Raw genomic sequence first — 24750 nt, forward strand, 5'->3', positions numbered from 1 at the left:
GTATGGAGGGGGACGACGACACAATAAATTATGTGTTCTTTGCACACCAAAAGGAACAAAAAGAAACCTCAAACTGCTTTGAAGTTTTTTCTTACAGTCAAGTGGTAGATCAGTTTTATTGAATGAAAAACGCTGGCAACAAACCCCAACATACCAATTGTATTTGCTGAATTGATTCCCCTTCTGGGCTTGGGACGAATAAGTGAACACTGACAGTTTCCACTCCTGTTCTGTCAGAATTTTCTGACATTCCTATTGGATACAACCCACTCCTTTGGAAAGTTGACTCTAGTAAGTTCATAGTCTTGGAAAATGTGCCTGGAGGATCTTTTTTGTTGTTGTTGTTGTTTTGGAGATTGCTGTACATTTACTTTTTTGGCTGAATGTTTGAACCTGCAAGTTCACTCTGTGCCCTTGAGGTTCTGACTACACATCCAGCCTTCAGCAAACACATTTCTTGGTTTGCACCAACTTCACCTGAAGCATGTGGCCAGCTGACCTCCCAGGATGCTCCCCAAAATCTCAGCCTAGAAGCAAAGGCTGTTCAAAGAAGCTGCAGGATGCTAATCAACACCTCAGAGAGCCATTTTACACAGAGCAGATTGCCCTGGAAATGATTTCTATGTGCTTGCCGTATGATGTAACCGTTTGAAACGCAGCCTCAGTGAGGTGTGAACTTTGGGGTCATGAAAAGTCAAAAGAAAATAGATTTCACAAAGCATTCCCACAATCTATGAATGTTTTATTGTTTGAACTCTGGAAACCTGAAACTAAATTGCTGAATGTACAAATGTATTCAGCTGCATGCTGTTGAAGGTACATAATGGATGTGAAATGGAGTTAAATGTGTAGGCAACAAATGGTCGGAACTGAGCAATAGATAATATTAGGGCTAAACTATATGTGACACTAAACACATCACTGCAAGTACCACAAACTTTTCAGGAAAAAATATAACTGGCAGATGTGTCGGAAGTCTTATTTAGGAAGAAGATTGCTGGGATATTTTGTGCTTTCCTCTTGTTGCAGTCATCCCCCCCCCCTGCAAAAACCAAACCCACTTAGAGTCTAAGATGAACTTTTTTGGGGTGAGTGGCCGTGCTAGGACTAGAGATGCAAAATTTCTGGACATTTTGAAGCCCTGATGGTTTTGCAATAGCAGAATAATATCCTCATATCAATCCTTAGCTTAGAACAGTAAATGAGGACTCATTCACACTTCTTGCCCTGCTGCTCTCTCCTGGGAAAACGCATTGCTTACCAGTGAATTGGAGCAAACATCTATGGGTTTTCTCCAGATGGACATTTGCTGTATTTAGTGCTAAAGAGTGGGTTTTTCTGGGGAAAAGTGGTGGGGCAAAGGCAAAACAACTCAGACATGTGGAAAACCTCTAGGACAGGCATAGGCAAACTCCGGCCCTCCAGATGTTTGGGACTACAATTTCCATCATCCCTAGCTAACAGGACCAGTGGTCAGGGATGATGGGAATTGTAGTCCCAAACATCTGGAGGGCTGAAGTTTGCCTATGCCTGCTCTAGGACCTGTGCACAGGACAAGTGGAAGTGTGGACGAGCCCTGAAATAGCATTGATTCTTTTTCGGAGGCTGAATAAAGCATCGAAATGATGGAGCCAAAAGGTTTTCAGCACAATGGGAACAGGGATGGAAAATGGGTTCCATGGGGAATCCCTTGGGAACCCATTGATCTCACTCCCCCACTCCTTTTAAAGGCACAAAGTTGAAGGGGTTTGTGCAAAAAGCTAATAATCCAGCATTTTGTTCATTTACTGACTGCATCTAATTTATGTGAATACTGTTATTTCATTTCCTGTTCTTTGAGATTAGCAAGCATCTTGTGGTTAAAAGATGTGTTTACCAAGTGACTTCATGAAATAACAGGGATAAGGAATAAAGTTTCTGTTGTTGTTGTTGTTGCTGCTCTTTTGAGTTAATTGGCTTTAGAGATTGAAAGTAGAGATGGTCTACATTGCAATGCCCCCTCCCATCCCCTCGCCTTCAATATTTAATAGGCCTAATGTGGATTTTCAACTTTTTTCATAGTTGCTTGTACTTATTTGGTTTTCTTTTGTGCAAAGGATGTGGTGGAAGCTCCAGGGAATTGGATGCAAAGGCCACTAAGTCCTAAAAACATGGCCAAAAATAAAGAGAAGCTTAAATTGATCCTCTTCCTAACAAAGAGTCAAAGCAAAGGGCAGCAGACATTAGAGTCAACATCAGTGTGGTGTAATAGTTAGAGCCTTGCATTAGGATCAGGGAGGCCTGGGTTTATTTCATTTCATTTTTTATTTATTTGACAAGGTATAAGTCTGCCCTTCATCTAAGGTTCCCAGGATGGGCTGCACTTAAAAATAACCATAAAAAACAATGCGATGTAAACATAAATATAAACAATATAAACATAACCATGTGTTATGAAACATATAAATATGCAGCATAAATAAGGCAGTTACATATTCCCCACTAAAAGCTTTGGCAAAGATATATTGTCTTTGTTGCACTTGGAGGCAAAGACAGGGCACCACCACAGAGAAGGCCCTCTCCCACACTACCATGCCACACAGCCCGCCTGGTGATGGGTAAAACATCCATATTCTGCTGCAAACAGTGCTTTAAAGGGTTGCTTATATTCACAATCTGGCCTAAAATGTGATCAAAAATATGTAAAATACAATCAAAATACTGCACAAGCGTGATTTCTTTTTTTAAAAAGGATGTGGAAACAATACATAACAGAACAGTCAATGAAAACTATGCAGAAATAAATGGGATTGAAGTAAACCAATCCATCCACCCCTGCCACTGTCTCTCATTGGCTGGGCTGTGGAATACGTGGTCATCCTAGGCCTATTTCCCCCTCCCCTTACACCCACTCACACCCACACACCCCTTCCACTACTGCCCCTTTAAGGGAGCAGACCAAAGCTGTCCTCACACGCACTCCGTACAACAGACAAAGGATTGGAGCTGTTATGAATATTATGTCAGAAAGTGATCCTTAGTGGACAGGAGCTATAAATGTTTATTCTTAGAATATCTTGTTCACTCTGTTGCATAGTCATAGCCACCCCTAACAGTTAGTTATTGTGGAGTTAAGTTGACAATGCCTTTTGGATATTTGCAGCATAGTCCTTGCTTTGCAGGTTCTAATCGATAGCACTGATCTTTTTATGCTTTTGAGTATGGGAAGGTAGTTGGTGGTAAAAAAAAAAACCCTCTTCCTGTTTTGACTGATGGCTTCTTAGATTTTTTTTTCATTGTTACTGCTGAATAGCAAAAAACGCCCTTTCAGGAAAAGCTCTGTCAGAGTTCATTTCAGTTTCTATGTATCTTCAAGGGTTATTGTATTTATATTGTTGTCAATCTTATAAAGAATGGCCATGCAGCTTCTGAAATACCTCATTCCTTGCCTGATTTCTTAACATATTTGAGCATGGAAGCAGTTTCTCATCCCCATTACCAGGCATGAGAAAGAAAGATGGTTGAATCATCTTCAGACAAATCTAAGAGGCTGTTTATAGCCTTTACCTTTGAGAGAATCAAAAGAGATAAATTCACTGAAGAATATATTGCCATTCATTTTTCCCTTGTAGGCACTGAATATCCTGTTGCTTGCTTGAGTGTTGTAGTTCAACAGAGGGAAAGGGAGAAAGAGATTTTTGAAAAATAGTGGCTGAGATATATGGGGCCTTTCATATCCATGATTCTTTGGGCATCCATTTTGAGCTGAAGGGCTTGGCTTTTCCTGAGAGGACCTCCCTTACCAGTCACTAAAGTTCCTAGATTGTAATTGTAAGAATGAAGGAGTTTGGCTTGGTGGCATTCAGTCAATGGGATTGTGTGTTGTTGCATTTTGAGACAGATAAAGCTCATAATTCCTAGAACTATGAATTTATGGGGGAAGATCCCACTTAAAATAAGAGGCTATCTAGCAATGCTACGTTTTAAAAATGTGTTTGCATCATTTTGAAGTTGACATGGTTCTGTGGACATCAGTGGAAATTCCCATGTTGGGTAATCAACATCGAGGATCAGCCAGGACTCGGGCCAAATTTAATATGTGGCAGCGCTGTGTGATGTGCTCCAATCACATAGATTGGGAGGGGATGATTTACTGTGTATCTGTATTAATTACAGCAAAGGGGTGTTCAGGAGAGGAGCACAGGACCTCTTTCCTGCAGCTCTTCTGCTTGAGAACCTTTCATCCAGATGAGGTCACTTCTGGAATCAAAGTTTGGCTGAAGAAAGAAGCACTTGGGGAAAAAGAAGCCATGAGGAAGAATGCTGCACTCCTTACCAGCACATTTCTCTTTGCAGTGAACATCAGGTCCTCATCCCACCTCCACCCCCCCTTTCTACCTAGCTTGAATACACACAGTTGCTACTCCCTGGGCTGTGCTTTGCTGCTCTTGATGGTGAGCTACTTGAGCCCATAGAGTTGAGGAAAAAAGGGGGTGGTATTGTTAGCATGGGGCACATCTTCTAGGCATCCCATTGGTTTCTCGTGTGGTCTAGATCAGGCATAGGCAAACTCGGCCATCTCTGACCATTGATCCTGTTAGCTAGGGATGGTGGGAGTTGTAGTCCCAAAACATCTGGAGGGCCGAGTTTGCCTATGCCTGGTCTAGATGTTTCTGAATGAGGAATATATAGCATAGGAAGTTGCTTTACACCAAGCTTGGACCATTGGTCCATCTAGCTTAGTATTGGTAGCATCTGTCTAAGACAGGCATCCCCAAACTTCAGCCCTCCAGATGTTTTAGACTACAATTCCCATCTTCCCCGACCACTGGTCCTGTTAGCTAGGGTTCATGGGAGTTGTAGGCCAAAACATCTGGAGGGCCGCAGTTTGGGGATGCCTGGTCTAAGATTTTAGGTGGGGTTTCTCCTTGCCTTCTCTAGAGATGTTGGGGATTGAACCTAGGAACATCTGCATGTAATGAATAATGGCAAATTCAGGCAGATGCTATACCACTCAGTTATGACACTTCCCTGTGTCTCTGCTTTCCTCCTCCTTCTGCCTACCTGTCAGTTTCTCCACAGCTGATTGCTTCCCTTGCATGTTGACTTCAGCACTGCTCTGGGTTGTCTTCTGAGTTCAGACGCTGCTTTATGCTGACTGCCTTTGGATTGGCCCTCCTATGGATCTGCTCCAGCTCTGGCGCCAACTCTTCCAGGACATCCACTTTAGCTTTTCGAATGCTCAGCTGCTGCAGCACAGCACTGATGACCACATACAGGACTTCTCTGTATTTGTTGTCATCACTTAATGTCAGGCTGAATTATTGGCCACCAGTTTGCTGAAACGATTGAATAAAGCTCAAAATACCTTCCAATGGTAACTTTGATGTTTAAATTTATATATAGAAATAAAAGTTTTGATGAGTTGCCGCTAAATCTTGGGTGCCACGGTGGCAATAAACAAAAACGACAGTAATATATTGATACAAGAGAAAAGTTGTTTGGAGGATTGCATTTACAGTAAATGTAAAGCAAATAACAGATACTGAAGTGAAGACTCTGGTCTAGTAAAAGCAATAGCAGTTACAGTAAAAAAGAATAAGTTGTAAATCCTTTTTCTACCAGTTCCCTTGAGGATGGTTGTGATGGAGATGATAGAGTTAGGCATAGTCCCTCTTCTGTGGAGTTACTGTTTCCTGTGATTGCTTTCTCTTTGCTAGTATCAATTCACATGCCAATTTTGTTAAGCTAGGAAACAGAGAAGCACCTTGGGTCACTTTTCTTAGGCCAATAACTGGAAGCCTTTTCCAACTGGTGAGCTTCAAATAAGAATAAATTTTAATGAAGTGAACATAAAAGACATCCAACATTTGTGGGAATAGGCACATTGCATGAAAATAAAGCCAGTTTCAAAAAGCTTAAGGAGCCACTGGGTGAGATCCCATGATCGGAAATACTCAATGAGAAAGGAGTCCAAGATGGATGGGAATTTCTTAAAGGTGAAATATTGAATGCAGGGGCACCATATGGGGTGCCTCCCCCCAAAATTTCAAGAAGCGGGTTGGCCCCTCCAAATTCCACGGTGGCCCTGCACACATGCTGTGTGATGTGCTCGCATCACTTGCAGTTTGCAAGCAATTTCCCCTGATGGAATGCATTTTTGTATGTTATTTTCATTAATAATTTCATTTTTCTGCACACGTCCCCTAACAGATGCATTTTCATAAGCACTGTTTGGTAGGAGAATAGCATTGCAAAATTCAGAATTTTGGATGGCTGAGTTTCAGTTCTTGTATGGTTTCAGAAAGTGCTAATTAAGTAGGTTTGTCTTCAAATGCAAACTGAATTGAATTTAACCCCGCCCCCCCATTCCTACTCATTTCTTTTAAGAAAGACCCATTCTGGATCAGATTATAGGTCCACCTGGTCCAGAATTCAGTTTCCAGAATGCCAGACATCTCTTGAAGTTCATAAGCAGGGGCTTCTTTTCCTGTCTTTCTCTGGTGGATGGTATTCAGAGGCATACAGTTTTTATACATGCACCCTGCTTTCCAACCTACTATGAGAGGGGAGCGAGTCTCCATGTGTCCTTTTGCTGCCCAGGTAGAAAGTAACACCTGACCTAACCCAGTTCAGTACTGGATTCTTCCTGAACCCATTTCTACTTTGAGAGGTAATTGCGTTCAGAAAGTTCTCAAACAAATTACATTTGGGACAAGTGCTTCCAAAAATACTGGGCAAGATGGAACAACAGTACATATAGTAGAAGAAACACACACAGGAATGTGTATGAATATTCATGCAGACTTTTTATTTTTATTTTAAACCACAAACTGGTGGAGAAATGGGGCAAACTGAATTTAAGGTTGGAAAACATTAGAATATAGAAATACAGAAAGATATAAAATATTAGAAGCTGAGATGGGCCAATCCCTTCCCTCCATAAATTACCTTGAGCGCCATTGTGACTAGGAGATTTAAGAACACTCTATAAGTGTTTTATCTTGTGAATTAATGCAAATGGTGGCTGACATTTTAAAAGGTTTCTGGATAATCCACTGCTGATCTGAACTTTAGCACAGATGTTGAGCACTGTGTACAGAGACTGCTGAGAATGACAATGTTAATAAACACACTCCTACACAAATAAGCTGCTTGCTGCGAGACGATCTCAACTGCGCAGCCCTCCTGAGTTTCAGCGGTAGCCTTGCAAGGACATTTCGCTCCCACAGATGATCTTCGTGAGGCCAGTGTGTAGGAAATGATGGGAAGGGTTCATGGGAAAAATGTGTGATGCACTCCCATTGACTCCTAGTGGGATTGTTACTTTTTGCACAGGAACTTTGAACCTTTTGTTTAAAGAATGCAAGGATGGAAAGGCCTAAGGAACTGCCGGGGGTGGGGTGATTTAAAAGGAAGAAATTAACTCTCTTTACAGGAGAGATTGCAGTGGCATAGCAATAGCATGAGGAGCAGGCTGTTTATGTTAAATGCTCATTTCCACGTTTTACTTTTCCTGCTGCTTTTAAATTGAGCAGTGACGAAACTTAGAGAACAATGTGAATTGTAAGTAGTAGATATACACAAATAGCATTGGTTGAATGGCAAGTGAGGGATAGGCGGGAGAGGCTTTGGGCAGATAAAGTTAGTGGCTGAGAAATTGGGCACCAGATGATACAGATCTTAATTCCATCTGTTTTGAGTTCATTTAAAATTATGGCCGGGGTGGAAACAGAAGCACCAACTCATATACTCAGCCCATTTGCACATTTATTTATTTATTTATTCTAGAGACTTTTGAGATCAGACTTACATTTTGTGGATATGTAGAACATCTTGCCTCCAAGGGTGGTTTTTTGTACATTATTTATTTATTTATTTATTTATTTATTCATTATTATTAATAATATAAAAATGTAATAAAGCCCTTTGTAATAAAGCACAGCCTAGGCCAGCCTTCCTCAACCTAGTACCCTCTAAATGTTTTGGACTACAACTCCCATCAGCCTTAGACAAAAAAAATCTGGAGGACACCATGTTGAGGGAAGGCTGGCCTAGGTTAAAGCTGGAATAGCCAACATGGCCTCCTTCAAATGTCGTTGAACTACAGCTCCCATCAGCTCCAGCCAGCCTGGCCAATGGTAAAGAATAACTGGAGTTGTTGTTCATGGACATCTGGAGAATACCATGTTGGCTACTGAATGCCTGTCTTCTGAAATTAAACTCATGGGTGTCCTGTAGACTTTGATTTCCAAGATTCAAGACAGTAGAATTGGATTGAATGGTATACTATTGCACAGTACTGAATTGAATGTCAGTTGACAACCTTTAAAGATACAGACAAAATAAATAAATGCTTAAGCATATTTTTCATTTTTCTCCCCTGTTGGGGTTGAATTTTGATTTATTGCTGTAAAATTCATAATAATCCATATGGGACTATACGAAAGCAAAATAGTCTGGTACATGTTTGTGCCAGCACATAATCTAATATTTGAATTTGGTTGAATACTGTTTGGTATGGAATATGCTGGTCAGTTGACATGGAAAATATAATACCACTCTTTTCCTATCTGGTGTTTTCTAGATGTTTGGAACTCCATGATGGTCATGGCTGAAGGAGTTGTAGTTCAAAACTTGTGGCGAGCACCAGGTTGAGGGAATTATAGATATACAGTGGTACTTCAGGTTACAAATGCTTCAGGTTACAGACTCCGCTAGTAGTACCTCGGGTTAAGAACTTTACTTCAGGATGAGAACAGAACTTGCGCGGCAGTGGCGTGGCAGCAGCAGGAGGCCCCATTAGCTAAAGTGATACCTCAGGTTAAAAACAGTTTCAGGTTAAGAATGGACCTCCGGAATGAATTAAGTTTTTAACCAGAGGTACCACTGTATATAGACATATAATACCTACATGCATATCTCTTACACACACACAGAGAGAGATAGAGAGTGCAGTGTTGTTGTGAGGAAGCTTATTCTGGCCTTACGTTGATGTAGGTGAATGTATGCTCTTGAGGTCTATGACCTAAACCTATGACCTAGGTAAATGTATTTGATTAATTATGATTTCATGAGCCTTCTGTCAAGGATAACAGTTATTGCTGAGCTGACAAAACATAATTTTGATTTATGAGCAAATTATTTCTGTTAATAGGCTCATTCTGTTTTGTCTGTCTAGGACCTTGATGCAGAACTGTTTACATACTTCATTATAACAAATATTGCATTTTAGAGCAATCTCAAAGCACATCTGATAGTAGAAACTTTCCCAAAGTAATCAGGGCTTGCACCAAGAAGCTCTTGGGGCAGGGATCAGAGATTAGAGGAGATACACTATGGTCATAATTCTGCCAATAAAAGTCTTCTTAAAACTTCATTCTTCCCATAATGTTTTTTTGAAAAATAGAATTCAACATATTTGATTTTTTCCGCATTGGGGTTCCCTCCTTCTTCTGACATTTTTACAAATCTGTAGTAGAGTACAGCTCTTTCCCCCTGAAAATTACCTTAAGTTTCCATATTGACTCTATCCTAGGAGTGAATAGAGACATTTTGAAGTGTTGCAGCCCAGGGAATTAACAGCACCAGGTGATTTTCCTGGTGGGATGTAACAGCTCCCATTAATATCCCAGCAAGTAAAATGAGAGTTTCCTACATCTGTGTTCCAAAATCCATTTGAAAAAACAGTTCTGCCATAAATTGAGACAGTGTGGTGTGGTGTGGTGGTTAGAGTTGGACTAGGACTTCCTTAGCACAGAAGGGTCCTGTGTTGAAATCCCCACTCCGCCATGAAGCTCACTGGGTGACCATGGGCTAGTCACTATCAGCATAACCTACCTCAAAGGGTGGTTGTGACTGTAAATGGAGGGGGGAAGATCATTGAATGACACGGGCCATATGTTAAAAAATATTAATACGTAAACAAGCAATGTTGGTAAATGCATTCCAGAGTAAGGACTGTATATTCAAGATAGCCAACATGGTTCCTTCAGATGTTTTGGAATACAATTCCCATCATTCCTGGCTATTGGCCATGTTAGCTGAGGCTGATGGGAGTTGTAGTCTGCAACATCTGGAAGATCACTCCAACTCTGGTATAATCTGTGCCAGGCATCCCCAAACTTCGGTCCTCCAGATGTTTTGGACTACACTTCCCATCTTCCCCGACCACTGGTCCTGTTAGCTAGGGATCATGGGAGTTGTAGGCCATAACATCGGGAGGGCTGCAGTTTGGGGATGCCTGATCTGTGCTATGCCTTGTGGGCAGTAAATTACTGTTCTAGAGTAATAGATGTGTGTAGTTGAGGAGGATTTTAAAATTGTTATTATTATTTTAAGTGCAAGGTTTGTTAGACTTTAAAGGAAACTTGGGAAACCAGCTCTGGATCATGTTCAAACTGCTCAACATGTTCAAATGTTAGGGTGCATTCAATGTAGAATCTCTGGCACGTTAGATCTTTTCCGCTCCTTTCTCATTCAGAAAATGCTCCTGCAAGTAAATTTATCCTGCCATTGATTAGTCAGTTCTCTTGGGATGGTGGTTAATGGCACATAAGTAATGCACTTGTAGTAGAGCTGTGTTAATTTGGTGTGAATCACTAACCTTTGCTTCTAATCAGTGTCAAGTAAATTATATGGCTTTTTATTACAGAAGGTCAGAGAGTAGCTATATTCTGTCTGTGGTTCACCCCCCCCCCCTTTATTCCTTTGCTCAAAGAGTAATAACAAAAGCACAGTGCTAATTTCCTAACGAGTTAAGCATGAACTTTCTGCAGCCTCTACTAGACAGAAGCACAGTTAATGTTTAGAGATCATTTCGCTACCCATCTATATTAAGGTTTTATTATGTTATTTGTTGTTGTAGCTAAAGCGCATTAAATGAAGATTCCCATCATCCCTGACCATTAGCCATGCTGGCTGGGACTGATGGGAGATGGAAGTCCAACAACATCTGACGAGCCACACGTTCCCCATCTCTGTCTATACCACTGCAAGCATCTTAAATAGCAGGATGAGGTTGGTGGAGGCAATTCTGTGGGTCCTTCCCACACAATTGCTCCCTAACACAGGAGGGATGTTGTTGACTGTGCAACATATGTTTTTGGACACACCCATGTGGTCGATGTTTTGCAGCAGTGGAACAATATCAGCAAGTTGTGAAGTACTGTAATTGCCTGAATCACATTCATGTGTGAGTCTGCTTACAGTAAGGTCAAGAAGAAAAGTTGCCCTTGCCAAATGAGGTGAGACAGACAAGAGTTTATTTTGGTTTCTGGTACCCCATTTATGGAACTCCCTTCCCATAGAGTCTTGCCTGGCACCTGTACTGGGGCCTTTTCATTGACAGTGCATCTCGGAGTTACTCGTGCTTAGTGCATCATTGATCTTTGACACTAATTAATTCCATTGCTGGTTTTTTTGGCTAGTTTTATACTGATGTAATGTTGGTTTCTGATAGGTTTACATTGCCTGTACTGATACCGTAATTGTTTTTAGCATACGTCTTGATGTTATCTGATTGTACATTTGTATTTTATTGATTCATCCAAATGTGCAACATTTGTATTTTATTGATTCATCCAAAGGACTTCGTTGATAGACAGAATTAAAAAATGAGAAATGAATAAATATCTCATCAAGGAGTAAACAATTCACTCTCAATTTCTTCCCTCCACTTCCTGCATACTTGATCTATGAGAGGGTTATGTAGCCTGTGGAACACGGTGCAGGAAATATAGTATAGCATGGTTATAACAATAGCTAAAGGAAGCCAACAAGATATGCCATAGGCCAGATCCTGATCAAGAGGATCTTGCTTTGTGAGTCATATTTGATAGGTAGGTGGGGCCACTCAGCTGCCAAAATGTGAAGCCATTATGACATCACATGATTGACAGATGGGCAGGGCAGCTCGCCAGTCAAAATCCTATTCACTCCAGTATTAGAGCAGAAGGGTGGGGGCGGCTTGCAAAAGCCCTTGTGAGCCTCTTCCCCATAAGATTGTAGCAGTATTGGTAAAGTGGTGAGGGAATGACTTGCAATCTGTATATGTTCTGGGTCTTCGAGATCTCTCCTCCTTTGCATTAACTATCCCATTTTCAACAATGTTTCTAACATCCTCTAGGGAACTTGCCGATTTCGGGATTGTAGTTATAGGCAAATTATTTTAACAGACTATTTACCATATTTTCCATGTATAAGGCTAGTTTTTATAAAAAACCAAAAAATTAGGTTTAAAATTGGGGCTCGTCTTATACATGGGTAGTGCTGGGGATGTTTTCTTAATTTGGAGTCCTCAAAAATAGGGGGTGTCTTATACATGGAAAAATATGATAGTTCATTATATTATTAATCCAAGGCATGTCTACGTAAAAATAATTTTGGAAGGTTGAGCGGCTTTCCAAATGCAAGCCTAATGGGTAATTTCAAGGGATACAAAACATTGGTTTAGCTTTTATAAACCACCCACTGTGGCTTGATTGCGTGATGCTTTCTTTGTTTTCGTGATCCACCCCCCACCCTTTAAAATGAGCCTGGTAAAAGGCAATTTGGAGTGTGTCCTTCATTTTCTATGAGGCTTCCCCCTGAAAAGCTTATTTATTTTAGTGAATAAAATACCTTCTTCCTTCTGCAGGAGATCATTAGTGCTGATGAGATTAGAGATTTATATCTATGGCTCCAAGTCGTTAGTCATAATTTAATCAACACATTTGAAAATGTTTCCCCTTGTAAAACTCCAATGGCTTTATGTAATCTGTCAGGCTTATCGAGAAACATGTCTTTAGTATTTTTCTAGTTTAAGCATAATGAACTGCAGAGCAGGATACATCATCAGCGCAATCTGTGGGATATTTTATTTCCATCTGCACCAAGATAAATTGGGGAGGCAGATACAGTTGACAGAGGGTCCCTGGGTTTAAAGTCACTTTCCATTTCTCTTGTGCAAGGTGAGGAAGCCGACGCTACCCAGATGTTGGTGGACTGCAACTTCCGTTATCCCAAATCAACCACAATCTCCGTGGTCGCTGGCCCATGTGAAGCCTTCTGCCGTATGGCAGCCTGTTTGGAATGTGATGCAAATGACTCCCACAGTATCCCAGATTCAGGCTTCAGCATGATTCCACAATATATCTTTGCAGATGTTCAGCGTTTGTGCATCTTCAATGTGTGGCATGGGGATCTCAATCCAAGCTCCATACAGTAATTCACAGTAAACCTCGTGTATGAAGTTGAATGTGTGTATGAAGGAATGCCCCATGTTACACAAAGAGATTCAGTGTTCAGGGAGCTGATGAATGGACGGAAGTCAGGGGTGGGTAGGACAGGTGGAGTCCTCCTTCTTAGAATGGTGTACAGTACACACTGTCTGATGAGGCCTCAATACCACTACTGCTTTCTTCCTCCTGCAACAAACAAAACCAACTTTACCAGTGGAGGAATGGGTGCAATTGCTCAAAATCCATCCAATTCTTTTAAAACAACATTTAATTGGTTTTTCAAACAAATACAATAAGCATTTTGAAAGGTGACAAGTTTTAGAATAACAAGCAAATGTAATCCATGACCTATATGTTCTAGTCAGAGACTGGAAGATGTTGAAGTCAATCAAGTAAGGTTCTTTTTTCCAAGGCTGATTGTTATGTGCGTGCAGAGGTTAAGCAACGACCCAGCTGAGTTCAGATTGTTAGATTTGAGCAGATATAGAGTCACACTGACATCCACATGACACAACTGGCATGTGTCCAAGTGCTTCATCTGAACAGGGTTGTGGACTGGAGAACAAGGTCTGTTGCGAGCCCAGTGGAATGTACAATTTTATATTTCAACTTTAACTGGCATTTTTACAACCTGTGAGCTTCAGAATTCAAATCAAATTATCAGGTTGGCTTGTTAGGAATATCTATTTTTGTAGATGAAATAAATCATACCTGTTCTCGGCAAATGACAAGTATGGGAAGGTTCCCATATCTCAGCAACAATGTGAAAGGTTATCAGTTCTCATTCTTCAGGACCCTGAAACACATTCTTAGGACATTTTGCTTGAATAATTCATTCTTGGGCATTAGAATTTCCATCCATCAAAGGGCATCCCAAAGTTCTCTTTGGTGCTCTTTAACGTTAGTTAAGCAAATGCCACCTTTTTGAATCTTCTTTAGATTGCAATTTAAAGCTAGTTCAAAATGTGTGTGTCTGCTAAGGATGTGCACTCCTCCAGGCCTGGAAGGACTGTTGCATACCTCATAATATAGCATCTGCTTCACACACCCCTGATGAAGATATGGGTTCATGGGAAAAAAAGTGAAACTAAATCCAAAGATGTTCTCCTGCTTGTGCAGAAGCATAATAATGCCTCTAGTTCAGGGTTTGGGAACCTGTGGCAGTCCAGATGCTGGTAGATTTTAGATCCCATCATGCCTGGTTCTTGGACTTGCTGGCTGGGGGCTGATGGGAGTTAGAGTCTGGCAGCATCTGGAGGTGTTCATGTTAAATGTTCAGTAAACACAAGCAGGGCAGGGCACGGAGGGACAAACATAATAGCACTGCCCCTTTTGCTGTTCCCATTGCACTCCAGATTGTGGGTGATGTTCTTCTGAAACAGGGACCTTTTGACCTCATGGAGGCTCCACACATGATTTAGAACAGGCACCCCCAAACTTCAGCCCTCCAGATGTTTTGGCCTACAACTCCCATGATCCCTAGCTGAGAGGACCAGTGGTCAGGGATGACGGGAATTCTAGTCCAAAACATCTGGAGGGCCGAAGTTTGGGGATGCCTGATTTAGAATCCTGATTGTCACTAGCACAGGAGGCTGTCACCCTCCAACCCATGGAAGGTGATGAGAACATTGACAGGGGGCTAGAGGGTAGAGCTAGTGCATTCCCCCCCCCTCAGCCCCCACTTGTCCTTACTTAATACTTAAACAGCTAAAGATGGCAGAAATCTGGTCCTGCCTGTGTTGTGACATTGCACACCCTGTAGGGACTTTTGATCTGTGAGATGGCGAGATGCATCAACTTTACATTGAACTCCACCTGCGCGTTTAATTTTGTGCACTGTTAAGCAATAACCCTATACACACTTACCTAGGAGTGCAGCCTCAATGAATAAACTAGGTCTTAGCATCTAAGCATCTGGCATGTTTTTTTTAGTAGCTAACAGCTTGGGAATGTATTAATGGGGTATATCACAGCTGTAGGTTGTTTTTTTTCTAAACCACAGCAGTCTTGGTTCAGGCCTGGTGCACATAGATACCAAAGGGCTTTGTGTTAAAGATTCAGAAAACCAAGCCTGGGCTGCAGAAATGGCATATAAAGGGTGGGTTGCCTCTAGAAGGCAGATGCTGGAAACCTTTGGGGAAAAAATATGGAACCCATTCCTAGATTATTTGGATCAGCTCTCAGCATTCTGTTATAAAATAATATTGGGGGGGGGTTTGCAGGGCACCATTACTAATGAACAGAGAGGGGTGACCGAACCTGACAGCTGCAGTTACCCAGAATCCCTCGCAATACCACCTTCTTCGCCTCTGCTCCACTCCAGAGACCCGCACCCCTCCCGCTTGGACTCAACCCTGCCTTAAGGAAGGCTTAAGGATCAGCATATGCGCACATTTCCACATGACTAGCAACTTGGGAGCCATAATTCGCTGTCAGTGGTATCTCATTCACAATGGAAGACTCCTCTGAACAAAAGACAGTGATCAACTCTTATAAAAATGTTAATTTCTCTTTGTGTTTAGGAATTCACACCTGGGAGGGGTGATAGGAGGACTAGGAGAGGTGTCAAAAGTGCTCAGATTTCTACCTTGAACCCTCCTTTTTTGTGAGGTATTGATTACATAGCTGTGATGTAGGAATGATGTATTGGGGCGTTTCTTGGTGATGGGGAAACTGATAAAAGTGGAGGTTCTCTTTTGTTCTGGGTTCCTTCCTTGTTCTCCTGCGTGAGGGGAAGGACCCTGTTGCAACAGCAAATAAAGGCTTTGCTTCTCAAACTTCTCTGGTTGGCCTCTGTTATATATTCTCCGACCGATGGAGAACCCAATAAGGCTCTTGTGTACCCCATAAGGGAATAAGAGCAGATTTTGCTTAGAACAATTCTTTATTGTCGCCATCAATCAGCACACAGACCCTGTCTACTCCTCCCAGGCTCTTTTAATAAGATAAAATGTAGCTTACCTATATTCGAACAAAACAGTCATCTGGGTTTTCAGATGTGAGAAACCTGTAGGGCAGAACAACAAAGAGGAAATTAGTCCATGGCTGCTAATAAACAAATACGTACAGATTTGAGGGCTGCAAGAGGAAATGGACAGACATGTCCTTAGAGAACAATTTGCTGATGGTGCCTGCAGGGTTTGATCTTAGCGGAGCAAGTTCTAAGCTTCTGAAAATCCCTACTGCATAGGTTGCTCATCAGATTTAATGATGAGCCTTCCTTGAGAAATTAAATGTATAACAATAAAAAAATACACTTTGTGCATCCCTTGCAAATCAAAATGGAATGATAATCAGTGTGTACTGTATTCTAGAACAACATCTCTTTAAAAGAAAGAATTTTTTAATTTTTTTGGCTATGAACGTTAAATGGAATGTTACAATGTCTAGATCTTTATCTTTGATTAGCTGTTTATTGGATGGTCAGCAAAACACATTCCAGAAGCATGCATGCATTAATAATAGCTACTCTCCAGTGGGGTACATAAAGTTAAAGCAGAAAACAGTTTCTGGCAAGTAATAATAACCAGTGTTTCTTTCCTAGAAAAATAGGCGCTGGTACTCATCATGAAGTTGTTACAGTAAGTGTCATGCTTTTTAAGCAAAAAGAGAGAGAAGTGCTGAAAAGAAGCACTCATAATAATGATCATGGTTGAAGCAACTGATCCTTTTTAATAAAAAAAATTAGCTTCCAACAAAAAGTAGGTAAAGGGGATATTTCTAGAAAAGCACCCCTCCTGCAATAATTAATGCAGTTCTTACTGTGCCATTGAGCATGATCCAGATGTTTTCCCTCAAGATAATGCTGCACACATTGAATGTGCCCAGCCACACTCAAACAACGATATTTTCTTGCTGGGAAAATATAACTTCCTTTCCACATAAAACTGTGTGGGTACTGTTGTTGTCTGAGTACAGTATCATAGTTAGCTAGGTCAGTGCTTGCTGTGTGAATCATCCTTCAGACATTACCTGGTTGGAATCAAGGAAGGACAATGTGCTGATCACCCACCTACAGTATCTATAATGCTTGAAGCCATTCTTTGACCCAATTAGCATTGTATATATGGACAAGTGAGTTGCTTTTACAGACGGTTTTGTCTTTTTACTCGCCCTTGTTGCCTCCCCAGGTAGAGCTGGGAATGTTTACTTGCCTGAAACCCTGGTAATGTGTCCCACCTGTTCCTTTCCTTCATGTTCACCTCACCAAGGAGAGCAGATACTATATAAAAGCCCATAATTACCCTTCTTATATCCTTCTCTTTCACACTGTTCCTCCGTTGCTCCATTATCATTATTTTTAGCCACGTGCTGCCTTCTTTGCTTCTTTTTAAAATGTCTGCTACTTATTTGATACACCCCTTTAACAGCAACTCTGCATCACTGCTGGCATTTAATTTTCAGCTAAAGCGTTTTAATTAAAATCTGACATCACTTGGCGAGGTAAATGAAAGTGGACTGGAATTACACTTGCAGATTGGACTGGCGTGAATTTATGTATCGGTTTCAGGGAAATTGACATCACATTAATTCTAATAGTAGCAATAAACTGGATAGGAAATAGGCATTCTAAGTGGGGATGGGGGGAGTTTAATGGATTTCTGAGAACATTATAGACCTATTATATTACAACCTGATCACTACACCTAGGGTTGCCATGCATGCTATGCAGGTTACAGAGGACAGTTGTCTGTATGAAGACCTGCCAGAGAAAGTATTCTCTTTGAAGGCACCCTGCTTTTGGAGGCATCTGGTATCTGAAGGTCTGTCAAGTCTAAGTATGCTTTAGAGATGAAGAACCACAAGAAAGGAGAATAAAAAAATTCCTTCAGTAGCACCTTAAAGGCCAACTAAGTTTATATTTTGGTATGAGCTTTCGTGTGCATGCACACTTCTTCAGCAAGAGAGGCCTTGATGGTGCCTGCCAACATCTTCATACCTGGACAGTAGATTGAATAGGCACACAGGCAACCCATCTCAGCCTTCACCCCTTCATCACTTTGGTGAATGGTCTTGGATTTCTGTTTCAATAGTCATGATTTATAAATTTGCAGCAATACATATCAATACATTTATAAATTTGCAGCAATACTAATTAGTATCTGCATTTTTTGTAATTAAAAAAATAGCAAATTTGTGTCTTCTTTTGGTCCCTTTTCTAGTGAAGCTTTTCCTTTTTTTAGAAAGATGTTGCTGGACTACAGTTCCCGTCGTCCCTGATTGTCCAAAAACATCTGGAGGGAACCATGTTTGCCATCCCTGCCCCACTGCATGAGAGCCATTTGTTTTTAAGCAGGTCCTGTAAGTCTGGATCGGCATTTAAATGAGCCAGTGGGTGGGGGGCTAAGAGTCTTTCTCCTCTCTCCTTCTGGGCAAGATGCTTCTTCCACAGTTGGGATTCCCTACATACGACTCTCCACACATTTACTTTGGGTTCATTGAATGCTGACCCAGTCATGCTGGATCTGCTTACAGAAGAGGGGCCTCTCCACACAGCTAGGGTAACATTTAATGGGGTGCTGAGTCATTGCTTTATCATAACTGATAAAAGTGCTGAGGAATCTGTAGGAGATCTATGTTGCATTAGCAAAATGACTTTTTAAAAGACCGATCTGCTTACAAAATTTCCCATTTGAAATACTCCCCAGATGTCAGGGTTCAAAATGACTTGTTCTTTTGTATTGAGCAGCAGCAACAAATGAGTAATTTATCCTTCACCTATTTGCAATCTCCAGACTTTGTTCAGGCTATAACTTGCTACAGTTTTTAGCCCCTTTCCCACCCTCCCTTACAGGTCTACTACCAGTGTGCAATTTTCATCACAATTGCTTTTGGTGCCATGATTTAATCAATGTGCACCATGTTGTAATGTGTTGGTAACTGGCACAAAAGGGAAAAAGTGACCTTATGCCTCATTTTGGAGGCAGAAACCTCTCCTGCTGTTGCTGTTCTGCCGCCAGAAATCAGGGGAAGCTTTGGATCCACTAGATGCAAAGTCATAACTTTCTCTGGACCCCCTGCCCACCCACCAGCAAACAGGAGGGACCATGTATTCCTGCGAAGGAGAGAACGTGGGATGCCTCTTCTAAGATGGTCCCTTCTGTTTACAGGTTTCCTTGAAGGACAGTGACCGTAGCTCAATGCTGAGCATGTAGAACAGGCATCCCCAAACTGCAGCCCTCCAGATGTTTTGGCCTACAACTCCCATGATCCCTAGCTAACAGGACCAGTGGTTGGGGAAGATGGAAATTGTAGTCCAAAACATCTGGAGGGCCGAAGTTTGGGGATGCCTGATGTAGAAGGTCCCAAGTTCAACCCCCAGGATCTCCAGGGAGGGACACCTTTTTGAAACCCTGGAGAGTCACAGCTACCCAGTGCAGACATTACTGAGTTAGTTGGAGCAATTGTTTGACTCCTACTGTATTTTCACTAAAGTCAAGAGACTGAAATGTGTCCAGCAGCACTGCAATCCTATACAGTGGTACCTTGGTTTAAGAACAGTCCTGTTTACGAACGATTCGGTTTACGAACTCCACAAAAGTGGAGGGTTCCGGTTTGCAAACTTTAGCCTGGTCCACAAATGGAAACCGAACGGTGGTGGGAGGCCTCATTAGGGAAAGCACATTTCAGTTTAAGAACGGTTTTGGTTTAAGAATGGACTTCAGGAACGGATTAAGTTCGTAAACCGAGGTACCACTGTACTGATTTACCTGGAATGAAGTTCCTTAGAGCTCTATGAGATTTTTATTTCTTTAGGCACATGTACATTGTACATTTGAAGCGAAGACCCATACCTGTAGTTTCTCTTCAGGTTGTAAGCCGATAGAAACTCGGAGAGAAAAAAAGTCTTGAATTTATTCTGTATTTTTACTGGAAATTGTTGTGGCAGCAGAACTTCTTCAAGGGCTTACATTTAAACCATGTGTTGAAAGGATCTTTGAGAGCCACCCTATAATCAGCTGCATTCAATTATACTTGGCATCTAGACTTTTGTATTAGCGTTGTGATAAATTACAATATGAAAATCTTGGAACAAATAAAATGTGTCTCTGAGCTGTAGGGATAATGGCAGGGTTGACCTAATGTCCTGGTTTAATTGGCTTTCTCCTTATTTTAATCCTAATTGTCATTGAGCTGTAACAGATTGATGGGTGAAGCAAATTATCCTGCTGTAAAAATATCCATTGATACTGTAGCAGGGGACCTTTTTAAGTATTGGAAGCTTAGAAGTCTGTTTTTTGTTTGCTTTGCCTTTTCCAGACTGCTTGGTGACTCTGCCTCTTCTTTACTTATGTCAGAGTTCATCTATACACCGTATAAGATTGTGCTGAGAAATACATGGGAGGGTGAAAATAGAACATAATAACATTGGCCACATCATTTAGAGGAACTTTTGGTGCTCCAGATGTTGCTGTACTAGGACTACCACCAGCCCAGCAAGCATGGCCAGTGACCAGGGGTGATGGGAGTTTATAGTACAGCTGCATCTGGAGGGCCAAAAGTTCCCCTTGCCTGATCTAGAATAATAGAAATGAATGTTTTTGTTTGTTTCCTAAGAGCGTAGATACAGAGCAGTATTGAAGAGTCTTCTCAGTGGGCACCACTTCACTCCCATTATTTCCGATGTTCAGCTGTGAGTGCTGTTGCTTATGTTTCCAAAATGTCATCACCCACGCTCAAGCCTAATGAGAACTGGGCATGCTCAGTCGTCACAGAATGCTGACTGCATATGGAGAGAATGAGCAGAAAAGAGGGTGACATGTGTAAAGAATGCAAAGTAAAGTGTGGTTCGGGATTTTTTTTACTTTTTATTTCGTTTTGTAGTGATATTTTTAGCTCCGTCATTTCGGCATATAGCCAAACACATTATCTCCTCCCCTCCTTCACCTCTCCTTGCTTCCTTCACACCAGGTGTGGAGGTTTAAGTGGTACTTGAAGCCTACAATTGTGTCCTGAATGTACTATAGATCATTCTAATATTTCAGTATCCAAGGGGGATAACAATATTTACAAATAGAGGGTGTGAAAGAGCAAGCTTAAGGTTTTAATTTGCTCAAGGAGCTAGGGCAGAAATTTATTTAAAATTTTTTAAAAGCTCCCAAATTGTTATGCCTTTACCCAATATTTGATATTTTTAATAGATGTTTTTGTCCAAAAATAGAGAATCATGCCAACTATTTTCACAGTAAAGTTGTTTATTTTTTGTTCCTGTATTACATTCATCACCAATAAAAGGACAAAAGAGAGCATAGGCTTGCATAAAATTTGCATATGGAAATAATTGCTAAAAATTAAATAGAAATACAATACATCTCACCATAGTGAAGAAAATTGTAACCAGGTGCATAGTTAGCACAGTTCTGGGTGCTAACTGTTAACAGGCAACTTCAAGGCTCCTGTTTTCCCTTCTGTAAAGCAGACTTGGGTTGGAGAGCTCTTCAAGAAGATGACCGTCCTCTGCAGAGTAGGACATACGGACACACTTTTAAAGAATGTCTCCATGATTACCATTGGACTTGATTGTGAGCTGAAAAGAAGATGAGGTGTGTTGTAACAAATACAGCATTTATCACATTAGAAAAGGTCATGAGGCCAGGACTTCCTCTAACTACAATATGATTGGGCTACTGTAATGAATTTTACATGGGACTGCTAGTAAGGATGATTTGGAAGCGCCAATTAATTCAGAATTCAGCTGCAAAAGTTCTGTCTGGTATGGGTTAATGAAGCCATTATACACCAGTTCCATGTATTTTAAAAGGAAGCTCCTTTCACATTCACATCCATCCATTCATAGTCTCCTATCTTCCTCTAATTCAGTGCTCAAATAATTACAAATGAAAGGGTGGAGGATAATGATGTCTGTTCTCTGATTCCAAAATAGTGCTCCCTTCCCCAATAGTAGCCAAAGCGGGCAGGGCATTCTCTGTATTTCAAACATTTATCTAGTTTCATCTCAGAATCTACTAAGTAAGAATTCTTTCCACTAGAATGTACAGTCTAGGATAAAATCCAATTCTAATTTTCAGTTTGGCACTCTGTTTAGTTATTGTTTTAACTGGGTTTTGTAAGTTATCTTGAGGGGTGCCCGCAAGGTGCTGAAGTGTGGGTTACAAATATTTAAACAAATTACCTAGCTGCATTAAAGCTGCAGTCATGAATTCTATCAGCTTCTGGCTGGGTACCGAGTGTTCTTTTTGTGCTTGATTGGCTGGCCTTAAGTTCTGACCAATAGGAAGGCAAGGTAGATATGCCATTTTGCCCACCCAGGTTGCCAGGGAACACAACAGCAAGGTGCTTAAATGTTGAGCCCTCTGAAAGCGTTGACTGCTTGTATCCATTCTAGCAGCTCATCGTCACAGTCTGAGGCCTCTCCTACCTCACCCGGGGGCTCATCGTCAGAGTCTGTGGCTGCTCCTAACCCGTCCGAAGGCTCATCATCACAGTCTATAGCTGCTACTACCTTGTCTGGAGGCTCGTCCTCACAGTCTGTAGCTGCTTGCAGCCAATCTCAGAGCTCATTGACGCAGTCTGTGGCTGTTCCTACTTCATCTAGAGGCGAATCCTCAGAGCCTGTGACTGCTCATACCCAATCTCAGGGCTCACTGCCACAGCCCGTTGCCACTCCTATCCCACCTGGAGGTGCACCGTCACAATCCTTGGCTGCTGCTGCTGCCCCATATGGAGGCACATCGTCACAAGTTTTGACCGTTCCTTCCACATCGGGAAACACATCGTCACAATTTTTGACCGTTCCATCCACAACGGGAAGCACATCGTCACAATTTTTGACCGTTCCATCCACATCGGGAAGCACATCGTCACAATTTTTGACTGTTCCTGGCGAAGGCATATCATCGGAGAAAGAGGCAAGGCAGGAACTGAGGGGTTGGGAAACAGTAATGAGTATATGGGCTCAGGATGCACATAAGGGAATTGATGAGTGGAGTGAGACGACTTGGAGTTTGAGCACACAGTTGTTTTGCCCCTTGGATCTGTTCCTGTTTGCCTCTGCTCTTTCTGTCTCATTCACACTTAGGTCTTCAAGCTCTGTGCGTACTTCAACGCATTCATTTTACTCTCACTGACTGGTTCTCTCTCTCCTTCTCTAATCTGTCTGTGCCATTCTGTCTGAGGCCTTGCACATCGTGAAACTCCTGTGTCAAAGTCAGTGGATTCTCATAATGCTTTAACATTTCTAAGGTGTTTAGTTTCTGGTGAACCATTTGAACACGGGAAATTTTTACATTGGGGGAGCAGGATTGTAAGCCTCCAGATGTTTTGGAGCTGCAGCCCCTATCCTCGCTGACCATTGGCCATGTGCTGCAGTTGATGGGAGTTGGGAGTCCAACAACATCTTCAGGCAAACCACTACCTCTAAAGGTTCCACATCATCTGAGCATTCTCAAAACTCTGTTACTCAGAGACTGTTAATAGATGAGTTCTAAAGCCGGGATTTGCCTGGTTTTTCACAGTAGACTTATATGCTACCCAGTGCCTACATAGAAGTCATATTTAATGGGGGCCATTGTGTGTTTCAAGGGGGCATTTGTTGTGGGTCATTGACGCCCACATTTCTGGATTTTGAAATGACAAGTAGACTCTCTTTACTCTTACTTTATATTATTGTTGGTTAGTTCAGTAGCATTGCTTTGATTCTATTTAAAAATCCTTGTAACTTAAAAAAAATGCTTTGCATGTCAATGGAGGTTAGAGTTGTGGGTCAGTAGTGCTCCCCCCCCTAAAAAATGTTTAGGAGTACTCTCAATTTGACTCAATGAAATCACCATTTTATAGTTCAAATCAGGAAAAATAAATACAGTAAATGAACAAAAGTACAAAGATTCACAAAATGTTTAGGGGTATGCGTACCCCTGCGTCCCGTCCTGCCCCCCGAGAAAAGCACTGCTATGGACAAACTTTTGTGTAGAATGGATTGTAGCTGGGTCACAGAAATGAGAATATTTCTATGTCATGTAACAAATATGAAACAGCTTTTTAGACAGGGGTTATAATTTTGTGGTTTTCTTTTGTACATCCTTCAGGGTGCAGAGCAGAATTAAAGTGGTTTGATAATGTTGGTTTTTGTCTTGATCACCTTCGTTTAACTCTGCCCCTTTGATTGCTGTTATGCTGATAGTTATGCTACAAAAAACCTGTTAGTCTTTAAATTGCCCCAAGACTCTCTGTTTTTTATGTACTTGATGGCAGCCATGCCACAGCCCTGTTGGGCAGAGTGAGGTAGCTGATTGAGGCAGAAAATGTGAAGAGTGTAGGGAGAGTAATATCAAGGTGTTAAAAGCGCTGGGCTGTGTGTGCCCTGCACACATCCCTCAAACCGGTGTGGTGAAGAACACTGTCCAATTGCCAGTGTTGAAGTAGGAGCATGTGCCAGACTAGGGTTTCCATATTTCAAAACAGTGAATCTGGACAGAAAAAGTTGTTGAGCTATTCTTTTTTCTGCCAAAGTTGTTGAGCTTCTTTTAGTTTTGACCAAAGTTGTTGAGCTTTTGGGGTAAAATTGCTGTTTTTGAGCTATTTTTATGGAAAT

General features: G+C 41.5%; 1 protein-coding gene across 2 annotated transcripts in view; it reads left to right on the plus strand.

Annotated features, from left to right (window-relative positions):
- PLCL1 (phospholipase C like 1 (inactive)) overlaps positions 1–24750 on the plus strand; it is a 191508-nt gene that overhangs the window by 122074 nt on the left and 44684 nt on the right. The window lies entirely within an intron of this gene.

The sequence above is a fragment of the Zootoca vivipara genome, chromosome 1 (genome assembly GCF_963506605.1).
Source record: "Zootoca vivipara chromosome 1, rZooViv1.1, whole genome shotgun sequence".
Lineage (NCBI taxonomy): Eukaryota > Metazoa > Chordata > Lepidosauria > Squamata > Lacertidae > Zootoca > Zootoca vivipara.